Here is a 12,860-nt window from a genome sequence, read left to right on the forward strand (position 1 = left end):
TCCTTTATGAGCCAAAGAAAAATTCCTACCCTCTCTTCTTCTTTTCCTGTGTTCCCGAGTCCATGGTCCCTGTACATCTTGTTCTCACCTCTCTGGTAAACAGAGTCATGGGCATAACCTCACCCATCCCTGCCCTCCCAGGACAGTTCTGTGGTTGAGCTTCTCACACACCTCTATTGACAATCGATGTGACAGCTCCAACCTTTTGCAAAATTCTAAACCATTGACCAGCTCCCCAAACCCCTTCCCTACCACACACACCCAAACATGAATTATTCTGAGAACTGTTGATTCAGATTTCAAATGAGGACACATGAGTAGAAAAGAATAGAGCTAAAGATAATGATCGAGGCTGAATTCTCTAAACTCAAATGAAAACAACTTTGATGTGGTTTATTATTATTCCCACTTTACAAATTAGGAAACTGAAGCTGCTTCTGCCTAGGAGGGGGAAGGCAGAAGGAAGAGAATGTTGTAAGTGTCCTACCAAACCTCCCAGATGGAGACACTGTGGCATGTCCCCAACCTTGCCCCAGCAGCTATGGGATGAAGCAGAGAAAAGCCCTCACCTTATCAAGAGCACTTTGATTTCTTTAGAACTCAGCTTCTAAAGAAGTTCTTCTAAGAAGAAACTTTTCTTCTTCCTAGGGGACTCCCAGAAGAATTTACATATCCTGGCTATTTGAAAAGGCTCAGGGTATGGGCCAGGTCAACTCAAACTAGCCAGATGGCAGCCTGGGGCTGAATATGGGGGGCTAGGAGACACAGAAACACAGAACCTACTGCACAGGAGACACCAAGAAATTTTTGTGAAACTCTCAATAGACTCTTGCTGCTCATCTAGAGGCAATAAAACTACCCAAAGGAAGATGTGGTCAGTGGAGGGCTGGTTCCCAGTTGACCTTTTGGTTTCAACTAGCTACCTTGCTTAATTTCATTGCTACCTAATAATGAACAAAACACAAAGCCACTCTGTACTCTTCTAGTATGCCTGTACTCTTCATAAGAAAAGCAATAAGAAATTTTAGGTTCCATAGAGAGAGTATATATAAGACAGGGAAGAACCATACAGTTTGGTATTAGGAGACATTGTTTGAATATTCTATTTGTGTGACCTTGAGCAAGTTACCCTACCTCTTTGATTGTATTTTTAGATCTATAAAACAGGAGCAAAGCTATCTATCTGAAACTAACTGTGAGGATTACCTTAGGTCATGAAAAGAGTTGAGGAGCTGCAAAACACGCATTAAATAATTTAATGTGTCAAGGATTGAAGCAACAGAGCTCACCTCAGGGCCTATCTGAAGTACAACTAGGAAGTTTGTCTTTAGCTTCCTTTTTCTGAAAATTTATTCCCACTTAGTGGTTTCTTCTGCACAGTTCAGGCACCAAGTGTCTGGATATATTGCCTACTTCACTGGCTGTCAAGAAAAATATCATTAGAAATTATTGCCATGTTCTATCAGAGTGGGAAGATTCTTGCTTCTCAAGGTGGAGTGCTTTTCTGGGCAGGTGTGTAGTCACTGCATAATCAAGGCACATTTTCACAGAGCATCAGTTTTACTCCATGATAAATCACTTCAAACATTGTTTTTATATTTGAAAACACTTGGACATATCAGGAAATAAAATACAGAGCTCATTAGAATTTTAAAAGATTAAAAAAGGAACCTTAACAAAATGTTCCCATTTAAGACAGGCATTTCAAATGATTTTCCCATGGTCTGAAGATGTTTAATTTCTGGTCCAACCTCCTCAATTTATTTGACCAGAGAGAAGATTGGAACCTAGAGAATTTAAGAGCGTTGCTCATCTCCTTGCTATCTCCTCCCACAAGGAAGAGCTCCATGAGAAGAGATTTATGTCTGTCTTGTTCTGTGATGTATCCCCACTGCCTAGAACAGTGTCTGGTAATGACACTGGACATTCAGTAAGTACTTATTGAACAACTAAATTAACTTTAAGGGGAAAGGTGAGTAGGAAATCCTCTGAGTTTCCTAGGGGATACACACATTAACTTAAAGAATGGATCATGACACTTCTAGGAGTAGGTCAAGATGAAATTTTTGATATCCAGTTCTGGCCCTGTAAAATAAGAGTCTTTTTTCTGTGGTAAAACTGACCCAAGCATTTCCTTAGAGATGAAAATCCCTTATTTCCTTAAGACCCCCATTAGACCAGTAAATACACTAAAATATTCAGAAACTATTTATCACAGCGAGACCAGGAAATACACTAAAATATTCAGAAATTATTTCTCATGGTGAAAATAAGAATGAGTTTCATCACCTATATTTTTTTATAATGAGCTTATATCACTTACAAAACAAGATTTATTAACTTTATAGTACTGTATATGTATTAGCAAAAGTGAGTGCTACCCAAATGATGTGTCTGTGCTTTTCTTTTGTGCCAAAACAAGGCATTTTGTCATCCCCAGGGAACACTGCTTTGTGTAGTGCTGGCCTCATTCTCATCCTCAGAGGGACTCACACCAGCTTGATGGCTGACCCTGCCACATAGGTGGTTTAACAGTGTCCCCAGCCTTCCAAGATTTGGTTAGAAATAAAAACAGGTGGCTGACATATAACTAAGCCATGACAGCCTTAACAGAACTTTCCTCGCTCTTCAGGTCTAATTCATACCTGTGCCACACTTTCTTCTTTTGCAGAGCTCTATTACTTGTCTCTCCTGAAGCATTTCCCTTCATGGCTGATATTTCTCTTCACCAGAACTCGGAGCTCTGTCTTTGTGGAGTATAATGAACACAAGACACTGAGAGTTTTGTTTTGTTTTGTTTTGTTTTGTTTTGTTTTGTTTTGTTTTAGGGAGAAGACAATCTTTGTTAGGGTAAGACCATCCTAGATTGCTTGGGATGGGGAAAGTAAAGCTTCAGTAATTTGTGGTTGCTCTGCAAAAGTAGCTCATAGGAATTTAAGAGTGGGGGCTAGGAAGGAGTTGAGGAAAAAGAAGGAAGACAGAGAAGGTGCAGAGCTACATAGCAGAAGATTGAGGTCTGGAGCAAAAGGCAGGCAGGTCTATGAGAAATTCTTAGACTGGGGTTGATGAAAGATTTTTAAAAATAGAGCTGTCAAAAAATAGGGCTGCCTACTATTTGATTTTTAGGTCTGTATTTCCAACCCTCTCTAAAGACTTAAAGACATATAAATGCCTTATGTAGGAGATTTTAGGGGACACTGGGCAAAAGGAACTGTCAAGTCAGAGCCTGCCCAGGATAGAAAGGAGAATTTGGCCATGGGAGGTGAAAGGCAAGGAGGGGTCTTAGTAGAGCAGATGTGTGGAGGCATATGTGACTTCTGAACACATAAGATACCAAAAGGTCTCTGGTTCTTGCTGAGAGGTTCAGCCATATTTTATTTAAACTTCAGAGGAGAGTGTGACTTTAGCTTATACTTGAGTTCCACTTCCAGGTATATTCCTCAGAATAAGAAGAGTTTAAATTCTGTGGAAATTCTAGAACTTCCCTTTTACATTTAAACAAGATTCCTCTGCTTCCCTATCCTGAAATCCTTATGAGGAGTATTTAAGCACATTTTTATTTCATTCTATGAGTAAGGGAACAACTTAAGTCAACAAGTATTTATTACACTTTTGCCTTGGGCTTAGGCCTATAGAAAAATAAATATCACTTTCCTTAATGATCTTATAACCTAACTGAGAATATGGAATAAAACAAATGCAAGATTTGGTGACATCTGTTTAAGTGTCAAGTCCTAATTTGTATGTTGGAGGTGGGGAAAGATGCTAAGAATGACAGAATTTAAAGAAAGGAAAGATCTGGCAGACTAGAGGGGACCTGGAAAAGTTTTTCTGAGAGAGTGGGACTTGAAGAAGAATTTGAGGACTGACTACTGATGTAGAGATCCCTGCATACCAGAGCTTCTCAGCCTCAGATTTATCAATATTAGGGGCTAGAAAGTTCTTTGCTGTGGGGTCTGTGCTGTGCATTGTAGAATGTGAGGGATTATTCCTGGTCTCTACCCTCTAGACGCCAGTAGCACCCACTCCCCAGTTGTGACAACCAAAAATATCTTCAGACATTGTTACATGTCCCCTGGGAATAAAATTGGCCTCAGCTAAGAGCCACATTGTGAATAAAGGAAACAGCATATGAGTTTCAGGGAGAAAGAAAGTTGATTGACAAAGGTAAGTTCTTGTGCAGGCCTCCCTACAGGTCTCTTGCCAGCCCATAGGCAACTGGGGCCCTGGGAAACAGTGTGTGACAACACATCAAGAAATCATTGGTGGCCATTCTGTTCAGAAAAGTTTTGTGACAGTAGCAGTTACTTCTGAGCTTGACACACCTCTCTCTGGTGTCAATGGCCTGATTAAATATTGGGGATAGGAGGAAATACATATGGATGCACAAAACATAGTCAATTAGCAGAGAACCATGAGTTCCAAGCCAAAAATTTAGACTTGCTCTACTCAATAGTACATTTCTGATATATATTCTTAACATATTTCAGAGAGATTAATTTGACAGTCATATTCCCAGTTGGGTGCAAGGATAGACCAGGGCTTCCTTTCTTATAGATTATGGATAGGGCCCAGGAAGTCTATGATCCTGAAATTATAGCCATTATTTTGTGGATTTATTTATCCTTTTGAGGAGGGATTCTGTAAATTATATCAGATCCCCCAAAAGTTGGGAACTCTTAGGTTCAACTGGAATCAAAACATGAAACAAGGACATCAATGAGTATCCTAATGGAATAATCCCTCCCTCCATCTAACCCCCCCCACTTCCTACAAGTACACATCCATTCTACAAGCATTCACTGACCACCCACCATGTGCCAGGTACTGGTATCATAGGAGAAATTGAAAAAGGACCCTGCCCTGAGGAGTTCATAGGCAAGGATACATGCAGATATTTAATGAAGTATACATAGGCGAATCCAGAGGATCATAAAATAATGAAACATTTCTGAAGGTGATATCTGAGCTCTGTCTTGCCAGTGGACATGACTAGTTAGAAAATGCATGAGTTAAGAGGAACCTACAATTGCCAGTGGCCAAGGAAATGAGAAAGGAAAGAGCAGATCTAAGAGTTGCCATGAAGGAAGCTTCTCATCAATACTGTGACTTGATGACTAATCACATATGAAGGAAGGAAGACTCGGGGGATGGTGAGTCAAAAATTATGCCAAAGGTTCAAGCCAGGAAGACAAGAGACTGGAGACAGTAAGTAGGGGTTGTGTTTTGAGAGGGAAGACATATTGAGTTGGAGACAATGAGATAATATTTAATTTCAGAAAATTCCTTGAGGGAAACTGGGAATGCAAAACTGATGTTAGGGAGTGGATGGGAGAAGAGATAGGCAGAGTGGAAAAAGGTCTGTTTCCTTAAATGATAATGAAGGGCACTAGGGGAACCAGCTTGCTAAGGCTATGGTTTTTCTAGCTACTTTTTTATGGGCTTTTGTGGATCCCAGAAATGTATTTGGGGTAAAAATAACAATCTCACAACATAGCCAAAATTTCTGATTCTAGATTTGAATAAGTAGTTGAATATTAAGTAGTACCTGAAGTAGTGAGGGCAAGGGGTGTTAGAGCATTAAGATAGGGATGGAGGCTAGACTCCTGATTTGTCTGAAACAAATTCACAGGCAAGGTTGAAATTATGCCACAATCAGGGACCAGTGAGGCACCAGAATGTAGTGAAACTATGAGAGACTTTCCAGGACCATTCTTCATTTCCTTCTGGTGTAAGTGTGGCCACTCCTCCAAATACTTGGTGAGAGAAGGTGTCTTGGAGTCTAGACTCTGATGTCCACTAAATCAGAGTTGTTCCCATCTGCTCAGTCAGTTGTAAGTGCCATTCATCTGGCATATCTCCAGCTGGGTCAAGAAACATGCATCAGGCACATAGCGTGTGACTGGAATTTTGCTCTGTATGGAAGATATGATGATATGAACACACACACACACACACACACACACACACACAAGAAACTCACAGCAATCGTATGATAGCCCATGATAGAGGGGAGAACAGGGAACTACAAGACTCCGAAGGGAGTGGACTGTGTTGGGCAGGAAAGACTTTCAGAAGGATGGGACTTGAATTGAGCCCAGAAGCTTGAACGGTCATTAGGTATGTCAAAGGAGTAGAAAAGAAGGCAAATTCAGACAGAAGAAACAAGAGTCACACTTTGAAGGCACAACAGCTTAGCAATAATGATAAAAGGAGAGGAAGATGTTATGAATATCATGGAATAGATATAAAGCAAAAGTCATGTAACCAGGAGTGATATTCAAATATTCAACAACTGATAAGCAAGGAAACTGACCCATCAGAATAGAGATAACCCAATCAGAAAGATGAGACCTGTAGACAAGATAACCAAATCAGAAGGATGAGACCTGTAGACAAGCAACAGAATTCTCATGCCGCCAGCTAGGAGATATCACAAAGGACGTCCAGAAAACTGAATGGATGCTGTTCATTTCAAATATTTAAATAGTATATGAACAGATTGCTTTCTGTTACAGAATATACATTCAATAAAAATGTGTTTAATTAATGTGAAAAGATGGAAATATATATTGGGTGAATTTTTGGCTTATCAATTTAGAACAGTGTTACTTGGAAAGGCAAGCAGAGCCTAGGGGACAAAAGAGAAGGGCCTTTGCCTTTTCCTGAGTGAGGAGGGAGCAGGGAGACTTGGGCAAGAAACTTAACCTCCCAGTGCTGTAGTTTTTTCATCTACATAGAGAGCTGATAAAATCCACCATAAAGGCTAGTGTGAGAATTAGACACAATATGTGTAAAGCCCCAGGCATAGAGAAGATGCCCAAGAATAATAACAATAATGAAAACATAATTTAATTTAATTTAATTTAATTTAATTTAATTTAATTTATATGTCTCTATTAGAATTTTCATATCAATTTTAATTCACACAGGTACACATACATTAAAAAAAGCACAGAATTTGAAGGACTCTCTACCTCTTCCCAAAGCTTATTATGTAAGTCAAACTTTAAGATTTCCAGTGTGGTAGAGAAAGCCCAGAGTATATGTGCCTACACTGGCTGCTTGGCCAGGCTGTGGATGACAGGCCTTATTCCTCAGGAGGAACTGCATATCTGGATTGGGAGGTGAGAATTCTATCACTGAAGCACCAATGCCATAGCTAGATTTGTATGAGAGAGATCCCTATTTGTTTAAATGGAAGCAATTCATTCCCCTTTTTTTTTTAATTTTTTTTAACGTTTATTTATTTTTGAGACAGAGAGAGAGACAGAGCATGAATGGGGGAGGGGCAGAGAGAGAGGGAGACACAGAATCAGAAGCAGGCTCCAGGCTCCGAGCCATCAGCCCAGAGCCCAATGCGGGGCTCGAACTCACGGACCACGAGATCGTGACCTGAGCTGAAGTCGGACGCTCAACCGACTGAGCCACCCAGTCGCCCCTCATTCTCCTTTTTTTAGAGGACAGGATGGGTGAGGGTAAAGCCACTACCTAAAGCTGTATCATGTTCACTAACAGCCTGAAGGGTCCCTTCCAGATACATCAGAATGTAAATAAGTACATAAAATTATAGGTGTATTCTCCTCCATTATGTGCTTACAAATATACAATATAGCTAAAACATAATTTATTTAATTGTTTGCTCTTGATGGAAATCTAAGTTGTTCCTAATTTTCACTGCTTCATTGCTGCTGGTGTTCATGTTTGTACATGTTTTTGCAAACTTCTGTGAGTGTATCCCTATGATATATTTCTACAAGTTGCTTGCTGAGAAAAAGTGTATACACCTTCTATATTTTGTTATATATTCCTAATGATCCTCCAGAATGTTGTACAAATTTAAACTCATATAAAAAATTATGACAGGCCAGTGTTTCTTAAAACCTAGTATCCAGAAGAATCACTGGGAGCTTGTTAGGAGTGGCCACTGGCTGAACTGCACCTGCCCAGAGATTTTGATTGTTGTCTGAGGTGGGCTCCATATATGTGTTTTGTTTGTTTGTTTGTTAGTTTTAATTTTCACACAGTAAGTGACTTTTGAGGAGGTGGAGTATGCAGTTCTGTGACTTTTAACACAGGTAGTAGATTTGCAAACCACCTGATGGTGTAACAATCAGAATACAAAAGAGTCTCATTACCCTAACATATTTCCTCATGCTATCAAGTTATAGTTGCACCCTAACACCATCTCAAATCCCTGGTGAACACCAATCTTTTCTCTCTCAAAATTGATTTTTTCTTTTCAAGCCTAGACTAATTTTGTATGTAACCTTTTGAGACTGGCTTCTTTCACTTGGAATAATGCCCATGCAATTCATCCAAGTAGTTGCCTATATCAATAGTTTCTCCTTTTCATTGCTAAGCAGTAATCCATGGTGTAGGTGTGCCATAGTTCATTCAACCATTAAAGGACATCTAGGTTGTTTCCAGGTTTTGAGGATTGCCTTTTAAATAAACCCACCAAGTGATTCTGACGCAAAAGGTCTTCAGATCATGCTTGAAAAGTGGATACTAGCAATCTTTAATTTTCATTCATCTGGAAGTGGAAATGCTACCTTATAATTAGAGTTACATATACCTGATCATCAGGAAACTGAGAACCTTTTAAAATGCATATTAGCCATTTGCAGTTCTGTGAATTGCTTACTCATATCCTTTGCTGAGGATCCATTTGTTGAAATTGAGTTGTTTTTGCTTTTTATATTGACTTTTAGGAGACTTTTATGTTAAGAATTTTAACCACTTATATTTTATTCTATTTTTAATTGATTTGTTTATTTATTGCAGCCTGCTACTATTCTATTGTGTTTTGATATGTTGAGGAATAATCAGGGTGGCTCACATTGATGAAAATTCCTACCCATTGTAACCTCAGATAGGATTCCAACAAAGGAACTGGCAACAGGATGGTCTATCTAGATAACTTAAATGGACCATTTTGAAACATACCACTTCATCCTCCCTTGCTATTGATTAATATACTTCCTCTTATTTGTCCAATAAGCTATTAAGCAGTGAAATAAATTGAAAAAACACAACCTACTTTCAGCTGTATTAGTTTTTTTTTTTTTTTTTTTTTTTGGTTGGCCCATGAACTCAGGGATAACTAGAAGTTTTTGTTTTTTAATACGAAATTTATTGTCAAATTGGTTCCCATACAACACCCAGAGCTCATCCCAACAGATGTCCTCCTCAATGCCCGTCACCCACCCTTCTATCCCTCCCACCCCCCATAAACCCTCAGTTTATTCTCAGTGTTTAAGAGTCTCTTATGGTTGATGCATAGGGGCACTTTTACCCCAATGTTTATAGCAGCACTTTCAACAATAGCCAAATTATGGAAAGAGACTAAATGTCCATCAACTGATGAATGGATAAAGAAATTGTGGTTTATATACACAGTGGAATACTACATGGCAATGAGAAAGAATGAAATCTGGCCTTTTGTAGCAACATGGATGGAACTGGAGAGTGTTATGCTAAGTGAAATAAGTCATACAGAGAAAGACAGATACCATATGTTTTCATTCTTATGTGGATCCTGAGAAACTTAACAGAAGACCATGGGGGAGGGGAAGGAAAAAAAAGTTAGAGAGGGAGGCAGCTGTATTAGTTTTGATTCTACGTATTAAAGGATCCTTTATGTTTTACCTGTAAGTTTATGATCCATTTTGAGTTATCTTTGGTATAGGTATGAGGTGTGCATTGAGGCTCATCTTTTGGCATATGGATGCACAGTTATCCCAACACTGTTTGTTGAAAAGACTCCTTTCTCAAACTGTTTATGTATCTTTGTCAATAGTCAATTGACCATATTTGTTAGGTCTATTTCTGGAATCTCTATTCTATCTAATTCATTGATCTTTTTGTCTATCTTCAGGCCAATACCACACTATTTTCATGAGTGTAGCTATTGATATAGTAATTCTTAAAATCAAGTAGTGTGAGTCGTCCATCTTTGTTCTTATCTCTTTATTTTAGTTTTGCTAAAATATTTTTGGTATTAGGTATTTAGACATGACATTTTTCTATTTCATTTTTAAGTTGTTTTTAATGTTTACTTATTTTTAAGAGAGAGAGTGAGACAGTGTGAGCAGGGAAGGGGCAGAAGAAAGGGAAACACAGAATTCAAAGCAGGTTCCAGGCTCTAAGCTGTCAGCACTGAGCCTGGTATGGGGCTCGAACTCACAAACAGTGAGTCAAAATTGGCTGCTTAACCTGCTGAGCCACCCAGGTGCCCTCCTTCTATTTCATTACACAATGACATCAGAAGCCACCATAATCCTTAACAACATTAAGAGTAATTCCATATTATCCTCTAATTCTTGGTACCTTTTCATATTTCTAGAAACAATTATTTTTTAACACTTATTTTCTGTATTTTGTGTATTCTTGCCTTTTTTGTCATAGCTTAACTGACCATATATACATTAGTTTATTTCTGAGCTCTCTATTCTATTCCATTGATTTGTGTGTTTACTTTTTGTGCCAGTACCATAGTGTTTTTATTACAACAGCTTTGTCATATACCTTGGAATCTTGAGTTGTAATACCTCCACCTTTTTCTTCTTTCTCAATATATTGCTTTGGCTGTTTGGAGTCTTCTGCAGTTCTATACAAATTTTAGTATTATATGTTCTAGTTCTGTGAAAAATGTGTTGGTATTTTGATAAAGATTCGGTTATAGGCTCCTCAAAAAATTAAAAATATAGATACCATATGATCCAATAATTCCACTACTAGGTATTTACCCAAAGATAATGAAAACACTAATTCAAAAAGATACATGAACCTCTTTGTTTATTGCAGCATTATTTACAATAGTAAAAATATGGAAGCAACCTTATTGTCCATTGATAAATAAATGGATGAGGAAGATGTGGTGAATACACACACACATACACACACAGAGAAGAATATTACAAAGCTATAAAAAAGGATGAGATCTTGCCATTTGCAACAATGTGGATGGACCTAGAGGACATTATACTGAGTGAAATAAGTCAAACTGAGAAAGACAAATATCACATGATTTCACTCATTTGTAGAATCTAAAAAACAAAACAAGTGACTAAAAAAACAAAAAGCAGAATCAGACCTATAAATATTGAGAATGACCTGATGGTTACCAGAGGGGAGGAGGGAGGAAGGAAGGGCAAAATGGGTGAAGTGGTGTGGGAAATACAGCCTTGTAGTTATGGAATGAATAAGTCATGGGAATAAAAGGCACAGCATAAAGTATATAGTTGATGATGTAATACCATTGTATGGCAACACATGATAGCTACACTTGTAGTGAGCATAGCATAATATAGAGTCAAATTGCTGTTGTACACCTGAAACTAATGTAACATTGTGTGTCAACTATACTCAAATTGAAAAATTAAAATAAAATATTTTTTGTTTCTCTCTCCCATTAAGATCTCTACCACCTTTCTAGAAGAGAATACAACAAAACAAAGTCATCTGCCATTACGCATCACATTTCTTCTTATTACTTCTTACCACATGCAACTGCATCACAGAAACCTCAGCTAGTATCTGTCACAGAGTGCAGAAGGACAATGAAATTTCTGATAACATGTGAATTTTAATTTCACCGTAAAATAACTAGGCTATCTTGTACTTGCTGATATTTTGTTTTCACATGAAATTCAGTGCATTAAAATCTTAAAAATCAAATACCAATTTTACCTCTGAATTGCTTTGTGGTTTTGAAAATATTCTCTCAGCATCTAACTAATCTTCTTATGAGAATTATTCTCCCTCTGAATCCAAGCTTGAGATTAATAAACCACAAGAAGTTATACCAAAGGTATTAAGTATACAAAAAATGTCCTTAATGTGTGGCTTTAGGGGGAAAAAAGGCAATACTATAGGCATCATAGTCTATTTCTGGTATCACAGTAAGTAACATAGGACAAGCACATAGAACTCTGTCCCTAAAAAGGTCAAGAAAATCCATGTATCCAGAATGAAAGAAAACCCATGTATCCAGAATAATAGAATAAAAGAATGATCAGAGATAAGCTGAATCATGTTGCAGTTAAAAAGGGGACTGGGGAAATTTTCTCAATCTCGTTAGTATGCTCAAGAGGTTTAAAGTAGAATTAGAAAAAGGAAACAAAGAGGAGAGAGAGGAAGGAAAACCAAGCAGATGTGCATTAAGGAAGTTACTTTTTTGAAACGTGCAAGGTGTTCCTCTGAGTGGCATCCGATCTGGAAGACTAGTCACAACGTTCTAGGGAAATTGTGCTCTGCCTGTGTGTAGGAGTCATTCGTCAGTGGGAATGCCCCAAGGTGCTCCACTTCTTAAAAATTCATTAGGTAAAAAGTACAGACAAAATTTGTAATCTTCACACCCCTAGAGCGATCTCAGATAATAATTTCACTTAGGAATCATGTCCTGCTATAATTATGATTTAACTCAAATAGTAATTAGTCATATTTGTAGAGTATTTACCATATCCTGATAACCAAAGCACAGTATATGTATTAATTATTTAATCCTCACACAAACAACTCTAAAATGTGGATACTATTATTATTCTTATTTTATAGATGAAGAAACAGGCCCAGAATCTTGCCAAGTTCACCCAGTTAAAAAGTGGCAGTGCTGAAGTTTGAAGTGAAGTCTCTAAAACCAGAGTACACAGAGCACCTGGGTGCTCAGTTGGCTAAGCACCTGATTCCTGGTCCCAGCTCAGGTTATGATCTCATGGTTTGTGAGTCTGAGCCCCACATTGGGCTCCATGCTACCTGGAGCCTACTTGGGATTCTCTCTCTCCCTCTCTCTCTGCCCCTTCCCTGCTCACTCTCTCTCAAAATAAATAAACTTAAAAAATTAAAACCAGAGCACA

At 38.2% G+C, this 12,860-nt stretch overlaps 1 long non-coding RNA gene across 1 annotated transcript; it reads left to right on the top strand.

Moving 5' to 3' along the window:
- The first annotated feature begins 2,428 nt into the window (after positions 1–2,428).
- LOC147580825 (uncharacterized) lies at positions 2,429–11,688 on the top strand. Its single transcript, XR_015250785.1, has 2 exons — positions 2,429–2,523; positions 11,422–11,688. It is a non-coding gene; the product is annotated as an uncharacterized LOC147580825 (long non-coding RNA).
- The last annotated feature ends 1,172 nt before the right edge of the window (positions 11,689–12,860 follow it).

The sequence above is a fragment of the Puma concolor genome, chromosome B2, assembly GCF_028749965.1.
Source record: "Puma concolor isolate L17-30 chromosome B2, mPumCon1.1.hap2, whole genome shotgun sequence".
NCBI classification, from domain to species: domain Eukaryota; kingdom Metazoa; phylum Chordata; class Mammalia; order Carnivora; family Felidae; genus Puma; species Puma concolor.